Source organism: Triticum aestivum, chromosome 1B (genome assembly GCF_018294505.1).
Source record: "Triticum aestivum cultivar Chinese Spring chromosome 1B, IWGSC CS RefSeq v2.1, whole genome shotgun sequence".
Lineage (NCBI taxonomy): Eukaryota > Viridiplantae > Streptophyta > Magnoliopsida > Poales > Poaceae > Triticum > Triticum aestivum.
Genome location: NC_057795.1, coordinates 151,814,478 through 151,831,460, shown reverse-complemented (window position 1 = coordinate 151,831,460; position 16,983 = coordinate 151,814,478).

The following is a 16,983-nucleotide window of genomic DNA, read 5'->3' as shown; positions in this document are numbered from 1 at the left end:
ACGGAAATAAAAAGAGAGAGAGTTTACCTGGCAGCCCACTTACCTAGCCAAACCCCTGTAGCCGGCCCAGCCCACCACCTGGCCCGTGCCAGTCATCACCTACCTCTGCCAGTAGGCAGAGGAGGGAGACAGTGCATGCACGTGCGAGGCGCCATGCCTCCTCCCTGCTCGCCTGCCTCACCAAGGCGCCTCGAAGCCCCTCCTCGGCGCCGCTCTGGACCCCCCTAGACCCCCTCTGCTTCTCCCTTGCTCTCTGTATCTCTCTTCCCCTCGCTCCTCTGCTTTCTTCCCCGAGCGGAGCTCGCCGTCGCTGCTCGTCACCACCGCAGCCACCGAGCCCCCCTTGCCTATCCAGCCTGTCGCCGAGGTCCGCCATGCCCCGAAGCCCCTCTACGACGAAGATGAAGACCCCGGGAGCCCCGCAGCGTCGCCACCATCACCATCTCCATCCTCTGCCTTGGCGGCCGCCGGTCGCATGATTCGCCACTTGCCGGTCGTCCCCGAGCCCACTGAAACCACCGCCGGCCCCGCTGTGAGATGCTGCTTCTTTCCCCCATGCTCACCCCTCCGTTCCCGTCCGTTAGCCGCCGTCCCCGCGAGCCCCGATCTCCGGTCACCGCCATGGACGACGAGCTCCATGTTCCTGAGCTCTTCCGCTCGCCCCAACGTCACCAACATGCTCACCTCGTCCCCGGGAACCTGCAGCACCCATGGGTTTACCCTGCCGCTCCCTATAGCGTCACCTCCGCCGTCGCCTGAGCTCCAGCCACCGCCTCCGTCGTCGCTGCCGTCTCTGTAGGCCACCTCGGCTCCTGGCGCTTGCCCGAGAAGATGCGCTGCACCGCCAGCTCGCCATAGCCGCAAACCACACGCGAAGTAGTGCTCTGCAGCGCCGTCCTGACCAACTCTCGCAAGTCCCCGCCATTGTTGTGGTCGCGGCGACAACTGCTGACGTGGCACACTTAATTAGCACTAATGACACCGCTAAGCACCCGTTGAGCCACTGCCATGTGGGCCCCTATGCTTGTTTAGGTTATGTTTTAATCTCTGTTTAGGTTAGTTCATAACTAAACGGGACCCACACGTCAGAGTTGACCGTGCTGACGTGGCCCTTGACCGGCCCCACATGTTTGTGAGCCTAGCCATCACCGTGAGACTGACCAGTGGGACCCACTGGTCAGGTTTGACCTGGACCTAGCGTGTTGACCTGCTGATGTCACACTGATGTCATGTCGGCGCAATAAGCTATTTTCTAGATTTATTTTAATTCAGAAAATTCCAGAAAATAGTGCTAACTTCTAAAAATCATAGAAATTAATCTGTAACTCCAAATACAAAGTTTTATATATGAAAAATGATCAGAAAAATCCAATCTATCCATCTGTACTGGTTTCATGCATGTTAGAGCAACTTAAGCCTTCTGTTTATACCAAAACATTATAATGCACTTTATAAAGTCATAGTTTGAGTTTGAACTTGAACCTTGGGTTCAAAATGACTCAAACCCATCTGGTTTTAGTTGCATTAGCCCAACACACTCATTTTGCCATGTTATGATCATGCATCATAGTGTGCATTGCATTGATTATGTTTCCTTCTGTGTTGCCGGTCTTTGTCCCCTCTCAGTAGACGACGTTCCGATGATGAGTTTGATAACACCGATGAAGAACTATACTATCTTCAGAAGTGCCAGGCAAGCAAAACCCCCTTGTTCATTCCGATACTATCCCACTTTCTCGCTCCTGCTCTATTTTACTGCATTAGGACAACAACGATACAATTGTTACTTGCTGCGGTAGTTGAACCCCTTTATCCTCTGCATGACCTGTCATTGACACAGTAAATAGATGAAACCCACTAGCATGAGTAGGAGTTGTTTGAGCCCTGATGTGCCTACTCATTCACGCTTGTTTGTCATGCTTGCTATTGCTTAGAGTTGAGTCAGGTCTGATTCATCGGGGATGAATTGGAGGTGTGTGAACATGTCCTACTGTTGAGAGCTAAGTGTGTGAACACGATTTGGTAAAGGTAGTGGTGAGAGGCCATGTAGGAGTACATGGTGGGTTGTCTCGTTGAAACCGTCCTCAGGAACTGAGTTCTGTGTTTGTGATCCATGAACAGCTACTACCACTCATTGGGATCCTTAATTGACCCTCTCGGCTTCTTAATCACCCTTGTTCTCTGTCCAAGAGTTGCAACTAGTTTCTGGTGTTTGTAGGTAGTGCTAGTAGTCTACCAAGTGGCACCCGGTACAGGTGGGCTTGGGACAGACTAGGTGCAGTGGCACGGTGTACCAAGTGGCACCCGGATGGTGGGCTTGGGAATCCTTCCCACATCGTTTGGGGCGACACCCCGGCCGGATCTCCTTACGGATGGAACCCGAATAGGCGATAAACCTGGACGAGAGACTTGAGTGTTTAGGTAGGCCGTGGCCGACACCCTCGCCAGGCTTCTGCTTGAAGGTTGCCGAGATACATGACGTGTATATGGCGGTATGTGGCGAGAGTGTGTGTGAAGAAGTACACCCCTACAGGGTTAACATCATCTATTCGAATAGCCGTGTCCGTGGTAAAGGACTTCTGGGTTACCTGTACAGTTCATAGACAAGTGAAAGTGGATACTCTAAAATGTGCAAGATAAGCATGAGTGCTATGGATGGCGTTCTCGTAGGGAGACGGGAGCGGATCCATAGTGGTGTATTGATATGGTGAATATGTGGAGTCGTGTGCGCCACCTCAAAGAGTTACTTGCAGTCGTAGTTCAGGATAGCCACCGAGTCAAAGCTGGCTTACTGCAGTTAAACTCCACCCCCCCCCCTTGTTGATAATGATGCATATGTAGTTAGTTCTGATGTAAGTCTTGCTGGGCACATTTGTACTCACGTTTGCCTATTTTATGTTTTTGCAAAGAGACTTTAGTCTCACTAGTAGTTTCGTGTGGACTTCAGTGTTTAGCTTGTTACCTCAGCTACGATCTTGTGCCCTCGGTAGGATCTGGTAGATAGTCAGGCTTCTCAGCCTTTTTCATTTGTATATGTCTATACTCAGACATGTTAAGCTTCCGCTTGTGCTTTGACTTGTATGCTCTGAATGCTGGGTCGAGAGACCCATGTTTGTAATATCTCGCTCCTCGGAGCCTATTGAATAAAATGCTTGAGTTGTAGAGTCGTGTTGTGATGCCATGTTGTATTTGCACATATCGAGCATATTGTGTGTATGTTATTGAAATGCTTGGTATGTGTGGGATCTGACTATCTAGTTGTTTATCCTTGGTAACCTCTCTTACCAGGAAATGTCTCCTAGTGCTTCCACTGAGCCTTGGTAGCTTGCTACTGCTCCGGAACACTTAGGTTGGTCGGCATGTGTCCTTCTTCGTTCCTGTGTCTGTCCCTTCGGGAAAATGTCACGCGGTGTATACTGGAGTCCTGTTAGCCCGCTATAGCCTGGTTTACCGGAGTCCTGCTAGCCCAGTTGCTACAGCCCGGATTCACTCACTGATGGCCGACACGTTCGTTGCTGGGTCATGTATGCATGTCCCTGTAAGTTAGAGCCACTTTGGGTTTACGACTAGTCATGTCAGCCCGGGTTCTTTGTCATATGGATGCTAGCGACACTATCATATACGTGTGCCAAAAGGCGCAAATGGTCCCGGGCATGGTAAGGCGATACCCGTGGGAATACCGTGCGTGAGGCCGCAAAGTGATATGAGGTGTTACATGCTAGATCGGTGTGGCATAGAATCGGGGTCCTGACAGCCCGGCTCTTCTCTTTGGAGGACCTCCGTCGATCCCACATGGGCTTCACGGAAGTGGAGGCGCCGCCTTCCCCTCCCACTGGAGCATCTGTCGGGGGTTCCACTCCGATGAGTGGCAGGGAAGCGAGTCGTCCTTTGCAAGCGTATACCTCCAGGCTCCCGGCGGTCCGGTGATCGGGCTGCCGGACATGAGGAAGACAAAGGGAACCGTGAGTAGCAATTTAGATTAGGTTTTAATTATACCTTTAGAGTCGGACTAGCACTGTTGATGTAAATGTACTGAAATTTGTCATGTTTATATGAAAATCCGGCTTTTTATATGAAATCCTTCATGTTTGCATGAAATCCGGCCGTGTTTGCATGAATTTCGTCCGGTTGTTTGAGTTGATGTGAAAATGCATGCGGCTAGCGTTGGATGGCGGCCTCCCGCATCTGTGTCCATAGACTGCCTCCCCCCCCCCCCGGTCCGCGGACGGATACGGGAGTTTTTTTGCGGGTTGTCGTTGGAGATGCTCTAAGGTTGCACAGGAGCACCCGTTTTTTTCAAACGTAACAAAAAATTCATGATTAACAGATGTAGTGGGAAATACGTAAGACATTTTATCATCAACTTCATTCGTATTTATATGTTATATAATCTATATATGTCCCAATTAGGTGTTGTGTTTTTGTACCAAACACGTGCGCAGGGAGGTGGTGCCGTTGGGCATTGCGGTGGCGCCGACGGATGGCCGGACTGGCAAAGGTGATGCAGATCCCTTTTCTGAAGATGGATCGGTGGTTTGATGATCATGGCAGCTTCTAAAATGTGTGCATGTGATGTACGCTTTAATTTTGCTACACCGGCCGTAGGTTCCGATACGTTATGGATGGATCGGTGATGACACTGGTTTTAGATAGGAGAAGTGAGAGCACTCCATATTATCGAGTTTGTAAGTGTGAGTGGTAGCTTCGGGTGGCTTGATATATATTCTTGTCAGACATTTGTTAAATAATTAATAAATATTATTGATGCAGAGACGGGGGTTTTGACCTTCTTTTCCAAAAAAATGTTCCGCCATATATTTTTGTTGATGCTTTGAATGTAGTGTTTTGAATATTCGTGTATATTGTCACAATTTTTTGTTACTCGCAAATGAAAAAAAGGGCGTGCTATCTGACGCGAGCCGTCAGTTTCTTCTTGTCTAATTTCCTGCAGCAGTACACTTATTGCAAAACCTCCTTGTTTCTAATTTCCTGCAACAAGACTTTTATTGTGAAACCTTCTCTTCTTTAATTTTCTGCAACAAGTCCCCAGTTGCAAAACCTCTTCTTCTCTAGTTTTCTACAACAAGACCTTTGTTGCAAAAATTGCAAACACATCCACTATCTTGTCTAATTTTCTGTAACAAGACCCTTGTTGCAAAAAAGCAACAACATATCCGAATGAATCACTGTCGGCGTTCTGGGAACTAGGATACCCAGACTTGCCTGCCTGTGGCCCACAACGTGGCTTCATCGATAGCCTGGTACGACCCATCTACAACATCAACAAGTCAACACCCTCGCGAGGGGCCAAGCCTTGCGAGGCAGACGACGCCAAGACCTCCGAAGGGAGCGACCTTCCCAGGCTGCCTCCTGAGGAGCAGAGATTTCTATGCTGGTGCTTAATCTCATGAGGTTGCGGTGACGCAAGCCATGATGACCAAGGCCAGGCTGGCGCCAGCGGGCGCAGAGGAGCCAGTTTCCCCTTTGGTGCTAAGGAGGCAAGCGCAGGCGCGGAGTCCCGAGTAATCAGCCAAAGGTTTCCATTTCCCGTGCAACGAGACCAGGACCTCCAGGACGGCAGGACGGATGTCATCACCGAGCCCATCGCAGCGTCACGACCAGAGGCTTTGCAGGCAAAGACCACCTTTCGTCAGGATAAGATGTACTACTTGTCCCCTGTCAAATCAGCCACTATGGGATCCCTTCCCGCCTATGTTTTGGGGGAAGAGGACTGAGGCCACTATAAGTATAGGCTAGCCACCACTAAGAGAGGGGATGGAAAACTCATCAGCTTACACCCACACTAGAGCAGATCTGGCAAGGTTGTTCTTCCCTTGTACCAGTTCATCCTCAGCCCCTCGTGAGGCAAATCCACCCCAAAGCAGGAGTAGGGTCTTACACAGCAAGATGGCCCGAACCTGGGTAAACTGTCGTGTCCATCTTCTTCCTTGTTCATCGAGCTAGGCCCTGGGGGCGACGAGCTGGTTAGCTGAAGGGGTTGAGTTCTTTGCACACGCCCCAGAGTTTGTACCTTTTCTTGGGTCTGTGGAGCCCTGAATCCTACATTTGGTGCGCCAGGTAGGGGCGTGTCAAAACCCTTCTTCCATCTCTACCCCGCGTCCATTCCGTCGCACCCATGGCAGAGGCTCCCCGAGCTTGCGCTGAGCGTTGGGCTGCTCGGCCCACCCAGGTGGCTGTTGGAAATATGCCCTAGAGGCAATAATAAAATGGTCATTATTATATTTCCTTGTTCATGATAATTGTCTATTGTTCATGTTATAAATTGTATTAACTGGAAACCGTAATGCATGTGTGAATACATAGACCACAACATGTCCCTAGTGAGCCTGTAGTTGACTAGCTCGTTGATCAATAGATGGTTATGGTTTCCTGACCATGGACATTGGATGTCATTGGTAATGGGATCACATCATTAGGAGAATGATGTGATGGACAAGACACAATCCTAAGCATAGCACAAGATCGTGTAGTTCATTTGCTAAGAGCTTTTCTAAATGTCAAGTATCATTTCCTTAGACCATGAGATTGTGCAACTCCCGGATACCGTAGGAATGCTTTGGGTGTACCAAACATCACAACGTAACTGGGTGGCTATAAAGGTGCACTACAGGTATCTCTGAAAGTGTCTGTTGGGTTGGCATGAATTGAGACTGGGATTTGTCACTCTGTATGACGGAGAGGTTTCTCTGGGCCCACTCGGTAATGCATCATCATAATGAGCTCAATGTGACTAAGGAGTTAGTCACGGGATCATGCATTACGGAACGAGTAAAGTGACTTGCCGGTAACGAGATTGAACGAGGTATTGGGATACTGACGATCAAATCTCGGGCAAGTAACGTACCGATTGACAAAGGGAATTGTATACGGGATTGCTTGAATTCCCGACATCGTGGTTCATTCGATGAGATCATCGTGGAACATGTGGGAGCCAACATGGGTATCCAGATCCGATGTTGGTTATTGGTCGGAGAGCTGTCTCGGTCATGTCTGCATGATTCCCGAACCCGTAAGGTCTACACACTTAAGGTTCGATGACGCTAGGGTTATAGGGAAAGTTTATATGTGGTTACCGAATGTTGTTCGGAGTCCCAGATGAGATCCTGGATGTCACGAGGAGTTCCGTAATAGTCCAGAGGTAAGGAATAATATATAGGAAGTGAGGTTTTGGCCACCGGAAGTATTTCGGGTGTCACCGATAATGTATCGGGACCACGGAAGGGTTCCGGGGGTCCACCGGAAGGAGCCACCAGCCCCGGAGGCTTGCATGGGCCAAGAGTGGGAAGGGACCAGCCCCTGAGTGGGCTGGTGCGCCTCCCACAAAGTCCCAAGGCGCATCTAAGAGGAGAAGGGGAAACCCTGGGCGCAGATGGGCCTAAAGGCCCACCCTAGGGCGCGCCCCCCTCTCTCCCCCTCTTGGCCGCCTCCCTCCAATCCCATCTAGGGCTACCGCACCCACTAGGGTGGGAACCCTAGAGGGGGCACAGCCACCTCCCCTCCTCCTATATATAGTGGGGTTTTGGGGGCTGCCAAAGACATAAGTCTCTCTCTCTCTCTCGGTGCAGCCCTACCTCTCCACATCCTCGTCTTTCGTAGTGCTTGGCGAAGCCCTGCTAGAAACCACGCTGCTCCACCACCACCATGCCGTCGTGCTGCTGCTGGAGTTGTCTTCCCCAACCTCTCCCTCCTCCTTGCTGGATCAAGGCACGGGAGACGTCACCGGGTTGCACATGTGTTGAACGCGGAGGCGCCGTTGTTAGGCGCTTAGATCGGAATCGACCGCGATCTGAATCGCTGCGTGTATGACTCCTCCAACCGCGTTCTTGTAACGCTTCCACATCATTATCTTCAAGGGTATGAAGATACACTCCCCTCTCTCTCTTGTTGCTAGAATCTCCATAGGTTGATCTTGGTGATGCGTAGAAAATTTTGAATTTCTGCTACGTTCCCCAACAGTGGCGCCCCTCGGCCACGGAGCTCATCGTCACCCTATGCTCCCCGCGCCGGCGTGAATACTGGTGTTGACCACCATCGGTGGCACGGGCTGCTCCCGCCCTCTCCTGTGCAGTGTCGCAACCGTGCCACCGCGTAGTCCTCTGGCTACGCCGCGGCATTGTCCATGCACGCTTGCCGGGAGCAGGCGAACACACGAGCCGCACTCATTGTGGCGCACGAGCTGCTGCGGTGTAGATTAGCAGAAGGTAGCTGCGATGCCTTACTCGCCTGTGTCGCCGAGCTGCTCGATGCTGCCTATGAGGGCGAGGCACCTTTTTGCATCCTGTCGGCATGGCAGACACCTCCAGGGACCCGCGCCCACTGTTGGGGATATAACTACTGAGTATAAACCGCCCAGGAGGGGCCGGGTTATGCTCATCTGTATTGAAGCCCATGAAGACAAGGAATATGGTGCTTTACTATTGAAGCTTAGAGGCCTAGGGCCCAAGGGCGGATTAGGGCCCGTAGTCATAAACCGCCATGAGATGTGTAACTTATATTGTAAGTTAGGGGAAGGTAGAAACCGAGTCGGACACGTGTATGAGCGGGCCTCGGTATTCTGTAGACCGTCGGGCGTCAACCTGTGTATATAAAGGGACGACCCGGCGGCGGTTTAGGGACAAGAAACAACAACTCGAGAGATAGGTAAAGCAGATTCGCTCCCTGCTCATCGCGACCCCATCAATTCCACCACAACTGGATCATAGGCTTTTACCTTCACCGCAAGGGGCCGAACCAGTATAAACTCCTCGTGTCCTTTGTCCGGTTTAACCCCTTTTAGCTAATCTCGCTGCGATGGCTCCTCGACTAAGTCCTCTCACTAGGACATCTGACGTGTTAATTCCACGACAGTTGGCGCCCACCGTGGGGCAATCGCATGATGGTTTCGAGTTCTTGAAGGGCAACTTTGAAGGACCCAAGGGATACGCGGTTGGCAGGATGACCAAGAGTCGTCGCGGCAAGCTCTACATCGACGATGCGGGCTGGGGCCCCGAGGTCAGCTCAATTGAGTACGGGTGCCGGGCCCCCTTTGGCGGAATTCACGTTTTCATTGGCAAGATCGGTGAACCGGGCCCTGAGCCAGACACCTCCACCGACCTCGTCGAGACGGCTCAGCGTGCGAGTCCTGCCCAGGTTCAGCCTGCCATGAAGCGTGCGTTTGTTGGATTCATCCATGGTGCGGAACCTAAACCGGTGTCCGATGGTGAGACGGTCGTCTACTCAGATGGTGAGTCATCTACCGGCGAAACCGAGTCACTGTATCAATTGCAAGACGGCCGGATCAGGGGCTGTTCTGATGGCAACAGTATTCTGGACCCCTTTGAACCGCCAAACCGGGTTGCAATCTTCATGGACGGTATGCAGCCCACATTGCAATCTTCAACTGCAGCAGCAATGATTTCCGGATCGGGAGCCGGGGCAGGAGGCCTTGCGCGCTGGCCGGCTCAAGTTCTGTCCGGTTTATTGGACGCTTGGACGACACTATTGGCCAGAACAGTTACCCCAGAGACTCAAGATCAGCATGACACAGAGGTTGCAAAGCTACAGGATCAGATAACTCAGGCCAAGGAGGACTTGGCAGCTGAGGACGCCAGGATGGCTGATGAGCGGGCCACTTTAGATGCTCAGTCGCAGCGGATTCAAGCAGAGAATTACCGGCTCATGCTGGATCAGAACGCTTTGAATGAAGTGTTGAGGAGGAGGCACCGGTCTCGTCTGCCGCCGGTTTATGAAGGAATGAGTCTCTTCAACACGCCAGGAGCTGGACCAAGTGATCCGGCAGTAGTGAACCAGACCAAGGCACCTGGGACAGGAGCGCCGGGTCAGCCACGGGTGACGGACCCGCCTCGACGAATAGATAACCCATCGCAATACATGTCGACACCGCCGGGTCACTTCTCTAGCCCTCTGGATAACATGATTGCTGCGGTGTCTCGATTGGCAGCTATACCGATGGAGGGCGAATCACTGGCGGCGGTTGAAACGCGGCGGGCCAGGGATCTTCTTCAAACCACTATGGTGCAGCAGCATGCTTATTCATATAGCCGAGACAGAATACATTCAACCCCTTGTCCGAGCAAGAGCTACAGCAGGCACATTGATGAACCGGCTGTGTCAAGCAGTGCGCGGCACCATGACGTCCCTCGAGGGCCTAATCCGGCGCGCCGTGGTATGAATGCTCAGGATGTGGTAAACAATGGCAGAGCACGACGGGAGGCAGAGTTAGCAGCGCAGTTGGTAGCACATTACGCGAATCATCAACCCGCTCCGGTTCAACCGATAGCATCAGTTGAACGAGGGTTGGCTTTCAGCTCTTGGGGAGTATCGTGTCTCACCCCAGCTCTGCGTAATGTACGGTTACCCAAGGATTTCAAGGGCCCACGTAAGGTACCTAATTACACCGTTGATTTACCCCCCGAGTCATGGGTTGAGAGTTATGAGATGGCGATGGAGATGGTGGATGTGGATGAAGCGGCGTGTGCAAAGTACTTCACCATGATGTTGGATGGAACGGCCCGCACTTGGTTAAAAAGTCTGCCGGTTAATTCAATCGGTTCATGGGACAAGTTGAAGGCTCGGTTTATAGCAAACTTCAAAGACATGTGCAAGCAACCCATGTCAATCGTGGATCTGGCCGCCTATGTCCAAGGAGAAGGCGAATCAACGATTCATTGGGTGCGCCGGGTTTCGAAAATTCTGCATTCATCGAACCGCATCAATGTTGATTCGGCAATCATAACATTGGAGGGCAATTGCCGGTTTAAACCATTGAAGTTGAAGTTGGGACGACTCAAGCATCACTGCATGACATGGGAACACTTATGGCAGCTTCGGTTAAGTATGCCGATTCTGATAATTCCAAGGATCCCGAATCTGACGACGAGGAGCCGGAGAAGGGAAAGAAGAGCGCCGGCGCAAAATGGCAGCAGCATAACTAGGCGGGCCATGGTAATAACGGTAAGCGCAAGGCGGATAATAATTCTGGCTTTGTGGCTAACACCAATGTGCGGGGCAATAATCAGCGCCGTAAGGGTAAACCGCCCCCATGGGGCGGAGGATCGGGTATGAACCTGGAGCGTCTGTTGAACCAGCCTTGCCCAAAACACGGGATGCAAGATAAATCGGCTACACACCTATGGAAGGATTGCTTCATTATGCGAGAGTTCAAAAATTCAGATCTCTTCTGGTATGATCACGGACGGTCCGGCGGTTCAGGACCCAGGTTTCATGGACCGAGTTATGGTGGAGGTAGCTCCGGTTCAGGTTTTCAGGGTAACCAAGGTGGACAGGGCAATCAAGGCAATCAGGGCAACCAAGGTGGTTATAATCAGCAAGTGAATCAGGAACAGCAGCAATCGACTTATCAAAGTAACCCGAAGCAGTTAAATGGTGGACAGTATCATGTCTTCACTACTAGTCTGTGCAAGTGCGATCAGAAACTCCATAAGAGGGCAGTGAACTCCATTGAACCGGCGGTGCCCCATTATCTGCGCTGGTCTGAGCAGCCTATTGTGTGGAGTCGAGAAGATCATCCACCCCGGGTTGATAATCCGGGTCATCTGGCATTAGTGGTCGCACCGCAGGTTGGAGGTTATAAGTTCACCGAAGTGCTCATGGATGGAGGGAGCAGCATCAACATCTTGTATTATGAAACCTTCCGGCGTATGGGGTTAACGGATAAGAATCTTAAACCATCGAACACCGTTTTTCACGGTGTGGTACCTGGTAAATCGGCTTACCCGTTCGGTAAAATAGCTTTGGAGGTGGTTTTTGGAGATGATCATGATTCAAGGTCCGAGACATTGACCTTTGAAGTGGTCAAAATCAGAAGTCTGTACCATGCCCTGTTTGGACGACCGGTTTATGCTAAGTTCATGGCAAGGCCGTGTTATGTTTACCTGCAGCTTAAGATGTCGGGTCATAAGGGGACCATCACAGTTCATGGCAGCCGCAAGATTGCTTTGGAGTGCGAGGAAGGTGATGCGGCTTATGCTAAGTCAGTTTGTGCAACAGAGGAGTTAAAATTCTAGGATAATGTTGATCCAGCGGATATGTCTTCTCTAAAGAAACCCATGACAGAGCATGATCCGGCTTTGAGTTTAAATCAGATGATGAGACCAAGTTGGTTGACTTTTTTCCTAGCGATTCATCCAAGCAGTTTAGCATCAGTGTCAACTTGGATCCGAAATAGGAAAGCACGCTCATCGAGTTCATCCATGAGAACCGATACATCTTTGCATGGAAACCTTCTGACATGCCAGGTGTACCGAGGGAACTCGCTGAGCACACTCTTAATATTGATCCCAAGTTTAAACCGGTCAAACAGTTTCTCCGCCGCTTTAATGAAGAGAGACGCAAGGCCATTGGTGAAGAGGTAGCACGGCTATTGGCAACAGGGTTCATTGTGGAGGTCTTTCACCCTGAGTGGTTGGCTCACCCGGTGCTGGTACTTAAGAAGAACGGCACTTGGCGTATGTGTGTGGACTACATGGATACGAACAAAGCTTGCCCAACTGATCCCTTTGCCCTCCCACGTATTGATCAAATCATTGATGCTACGGCGGGTTGTGAGCGTTTGAGTTTTCTGGATGCCTATTCGGGCTACCATCAGATCAAAATGGCAGTTAAGGACCTAGAGAAGACGGCTTTTATAACTCCTTTTGGAGCCTTCTGCTATGTTTCTATGCCTTTTGGGCTCAAGAGTGCTCAGGCGACTTATCAGCGGTGTGTGCAGAATTGCCTCCATAATCAAATTGGGCGCAATGTTCATGCTTATGTGGATGATATCATGGTGAAATCCAGGAAAGTAGAGACACTCATAGCTGACTTGCAGGAAACTTTTGATAATCTGAGGGTTTATAAGATGATGCTTAATCCGGCTAAGTGTGTTTTTGGTGTGCCAGCTGGCAAGCTCTTGGATTTTCTGGTGTCTAACAGGGGCATTGAAGCTAATCCAGGGAATATCAAGGCTATTATGTCCCTGGCTAAACCGGTGTGTATCAATGATGTTCAACGGCTAGCGGGTTGTATTGCAGCGCTAAGCCGGTTTATCAGCCGGTTGGGGGAGAAGGCGATCCCGCTTTATCAGATGATGAAGAAGACAAACAACTTTGTCTGGAGTGATGCTGCTAATGCAGCGTTTGAGGATTTGAAGAGGCAGTTAGCCGAACCGCCCATTCTTGCTGCCCCCATCGATAAGGAACCTTTGCTATTATATGTGGCTGCTAATGCCTGAGCTATTAGCGTGGCTATCGTGGTGGAGCGCAAGGAGGCTGGCAAGGAATATCCGGTTCAACGGCCGGTTTATTATATCAGTGAGGTACTTATCGAGTCCAAACAGAGATTTCCCCATTGGCAGAAGCTAGTGTATGGAGTGTTTATGGCAAGTCGGAAGCTTAAGCAATACTTTCAAGGCCATCCCATCACTGTGGTCAGTTCCGCTCCATTGGGAGACATCATCCAGAACAAGGAGGCGACTGGCCGGGTCGCTAAGTGGGCTATTGAGCTTGGGCCTCGCGGGTTAAAATATATGCCTCGCACTGCTATCAAATCCCAAGCACTCGTCGATTTCATCAATGACTGGACAGAGTTGCAGGCACCGGAGGATAAGCCGGATAACACGTACTAGACTATTCACTTCGATGGATCCAGACAATTGGAGGGCTCGGGGGATGGAGTGGTTCTTACTTCCCCTCGAGGTGACAAATTTTGTTATGTTCTCTGCTTAATGTTTCCCTGTACTAACAATGCAGCAGAGTATGAGGCTTTGCTCCATGGTCTTCGGGTGGCTAAGGAGATGAACCAAATCCGGGTACGTTGCTTCGGCGACCCCGATTTAGTGGCTCAGCAGGTATCTGGTACATGGGACTCCAAGGATCCACTTATGGCGGCTTATCGATGTGAGGTGGATATCATTGTTGGTCATTTCAAGGGTTACCAGGTCGAGCACATTGATCGGCACAAGAATGAAGCGGCAGACGCTCTAAACCGGCTCGGATCTCAGCGTAAACCGGTGCCGCCTAATGTTTTTCTTGATGTTCTGCATAACCCGTCAGTCAAGATAATCCGATTGGACATTGAGGAGGATTTGGCTATTCCTGACCTAGAAGCTCAATTGGTGGCGGTTCTTCATGCTATCCCTGATTGGACATTGCTGTACCTGGCGTACATGAACCGGGGCGAGTTACCAGAGGACGAAGTTTTGGCCAAACAGATAATCCGGCGGTCTAAGTCCATGACTATTGTCAATGGCGAGTTACATCATTGCAGTGTCTCAGGGGCGTTTCAGTGTTGTGTTTCTCCTGAAGAAGGCTGTGAGATATTGCGTGAAATCCACGAAGGAGATTGTGGTCATCATGCCGGTTCAGAATCCTTGGTGGCTAAGGCTTTCCGGCACGGTTTTTACTGGTTAACAGCTCATGCTGATGCGGAGGATCTGGTCCGGAAGTGTGACGGCTGTCAGAAGTGATACATCTCCAACGTATCTATAATTTTTGATTGCTCCATGCTATATTATCTACTGTTTTAGGAAATATTGGGCTTTATCATCCACTTTTATATTATTTTTGGGACTAACCTATTAACCGAAGGCCCAGCCAGATTTGCTGTTTTATGCCTATTTTAGTGTTTCGAGGAAAAGGAATATCAGACGGAGTCAAAACGGAACGAAATCAACTAGAGAAGTTATTTTTGGAAGGAAAACAACCCAGGGAACTTGGAGTGCATGTCAGGGGAGATACGGGCTGCCCACGAGGGTGCCCCCCCAGGGCGTGCCCCCTGCCTCGTGGGGCCCTCGTAGCTCCACCGACGTACTTCTTTCACCCATATATACCTATGTACCCTAAAACTTCCAGAACAGAAGATAGATCGGGAATTCCGCTGCCGCAAGCCTCTGTAGCCACCAAAAACCTCTCGGGAGCCCGTTCCGGCGCCCTGCCGGAGGGGGATCCCATCACCGGTGGCCATCTTCATCATCCCGGCGCTATCCATGACGAGGAGGGAGTAGTTCACCCTCAAGGCTGAGGGTATGTACCAGTAGCTATGTGTTCCCTCTATGGCACGATCTTGATGTATCCCGAGCTTTGCTATTGTAGTTGGATCTTATGATGTTTCTCCCCCTTGAGGGAGTCCTGGACTAGGGGGTGTCCGGACAGCCGGACTATCATCGTCCGCCGGACTCCAAGACTATGAAGATACAAGATTGAAGACTCCGTCCCGTGTCCGGATGGGACTTTCCTTGGCATGGAAGGCAAGCTTGGCGATACGGATATGTAGATCTCCTACCATTGTAACCGACTCTGTGTAACCCTAGCCTTCTCCGATGTCTATATAAACCGGAGGGCTTTAGTCCGTAGGACACAACATACATTACAACAATCATACCATAGGCTAGCTTTAGGGTTTAGCCTCCTTGATCTCGTGGTAGATCCACTCTTGTACTACCCATATCATCAATATTAATCAAGCAGGACGTAGGGTTTTACCTCCATCAAGAGGGCCCGAACCTGGGTAAAACATCGTGTCCCTTGTCTCCTGTTACCGTCCGCCTAGACGCACAGTTCGGGACCCCCTACCCGAGATCCGCCGGTTTTGACACCGACATTGGTGCTTTCATTGAGAGTTCCTCTCTGTCGTCATCGATAGGCTCGATGGCTTCTTCAATCAACAACGCTGTCCAGGATGAGACTTTTCTCCCCGGACAGATCTTCGTATTCGGTGGCTTCGCACTGCGGGCTAATTCGCTTGGCCATCAGGAGCAGATCGAAAGCTACGCCCCTGGCCGTCAGGTCAGATTCGGAAGCCTAAACTTCACGGCCGACATCCGCGGGGACTTGATCTTCGACGGGCTCAAGCCACAGCCAAGCGTGCCGCACTGTTAGGATGGGCATGATCTAGCTCTGTCGCCGAACAGTGCCTTGGTGGCCGCACAAGAATCCGCTCCGGCCCTTAGACCGGAGCCGACCGCCCAGATCGAGGACCGGTGGTTGGACACCGCCTCGGGGGCTTCAACTTCCACGGCGATGGAGCCGAACACTAACCTTGTCCCTCGCAAAGCTCATGACTATTGTCAATGGCGAGTTACATCATTGCAGTGTCTCAGGGGCGTTTCAGTGTTGTGTTTCTCCTGAAGAAGGCTGTGAGATATTGCGTGAAATCCACGAAGGAGATTGTGGTCATCATGCCGGTTCAGAATCCTTGGTGGCTAAGGCTTTCCGGCACGGTTTTTACTGGTTAACAGCTCATGCTGATGCGGAGGATCTGGTCCGGAAGTGTGACGGCTGTCAGAAGTGATACATCTCCAACGTATCTATAATTTTTGATTGCTCCATGCTATATTATCTACTGTTTTAGGAAATATTGGGCTTTATCATCCACTTTTATATTATTTTTGGGACTAACCTATTAACCGAAGGCCCAGCCAAATTTGCTGTTTTATGCCTATTTTAGTGTTTCAAGGAAAAGGAATATCAGACGGAGTCAAAACGGAACGAAATCAACTAGAGAAGTTATTTTTGGAAGGAAAACAACCCAGGGAACTTGGAGTGCATGTCAGGGGAGATACGGGCTGCCCACGAGGGTGCCCCCCCAGGGCGTGCCCCCTGCCTCGTGGGGCCCTCGTAGCTCCACCGACGTACTTCTTTCACCCATATATACCTATGTACCCTAAAACTTCCAGAACAGAAGATAGATCGGGAATTCCGCTGCCGCAAGCCTCTGTAGCCACCAAAAACCTCTCGGGAGCCCGTTCCGGCGCCCTGCCGGAGGGGGATCCCATCACCGGTGGCCATCTTCATCATCCCGGCGCTATCCATGACGAGGAGGGAGTAGTTCACCCTCAAGGCTGAGGGTATGTACCAGTAGCTATGTGTTCCCTCTATGGCACGATCTTGATGTATCCCGAGCTTTGCTATTGTAGTTGGATCTTATGATGTTTCTCCCCCTTGAGGGAGTCCTGGACTAGGGGGT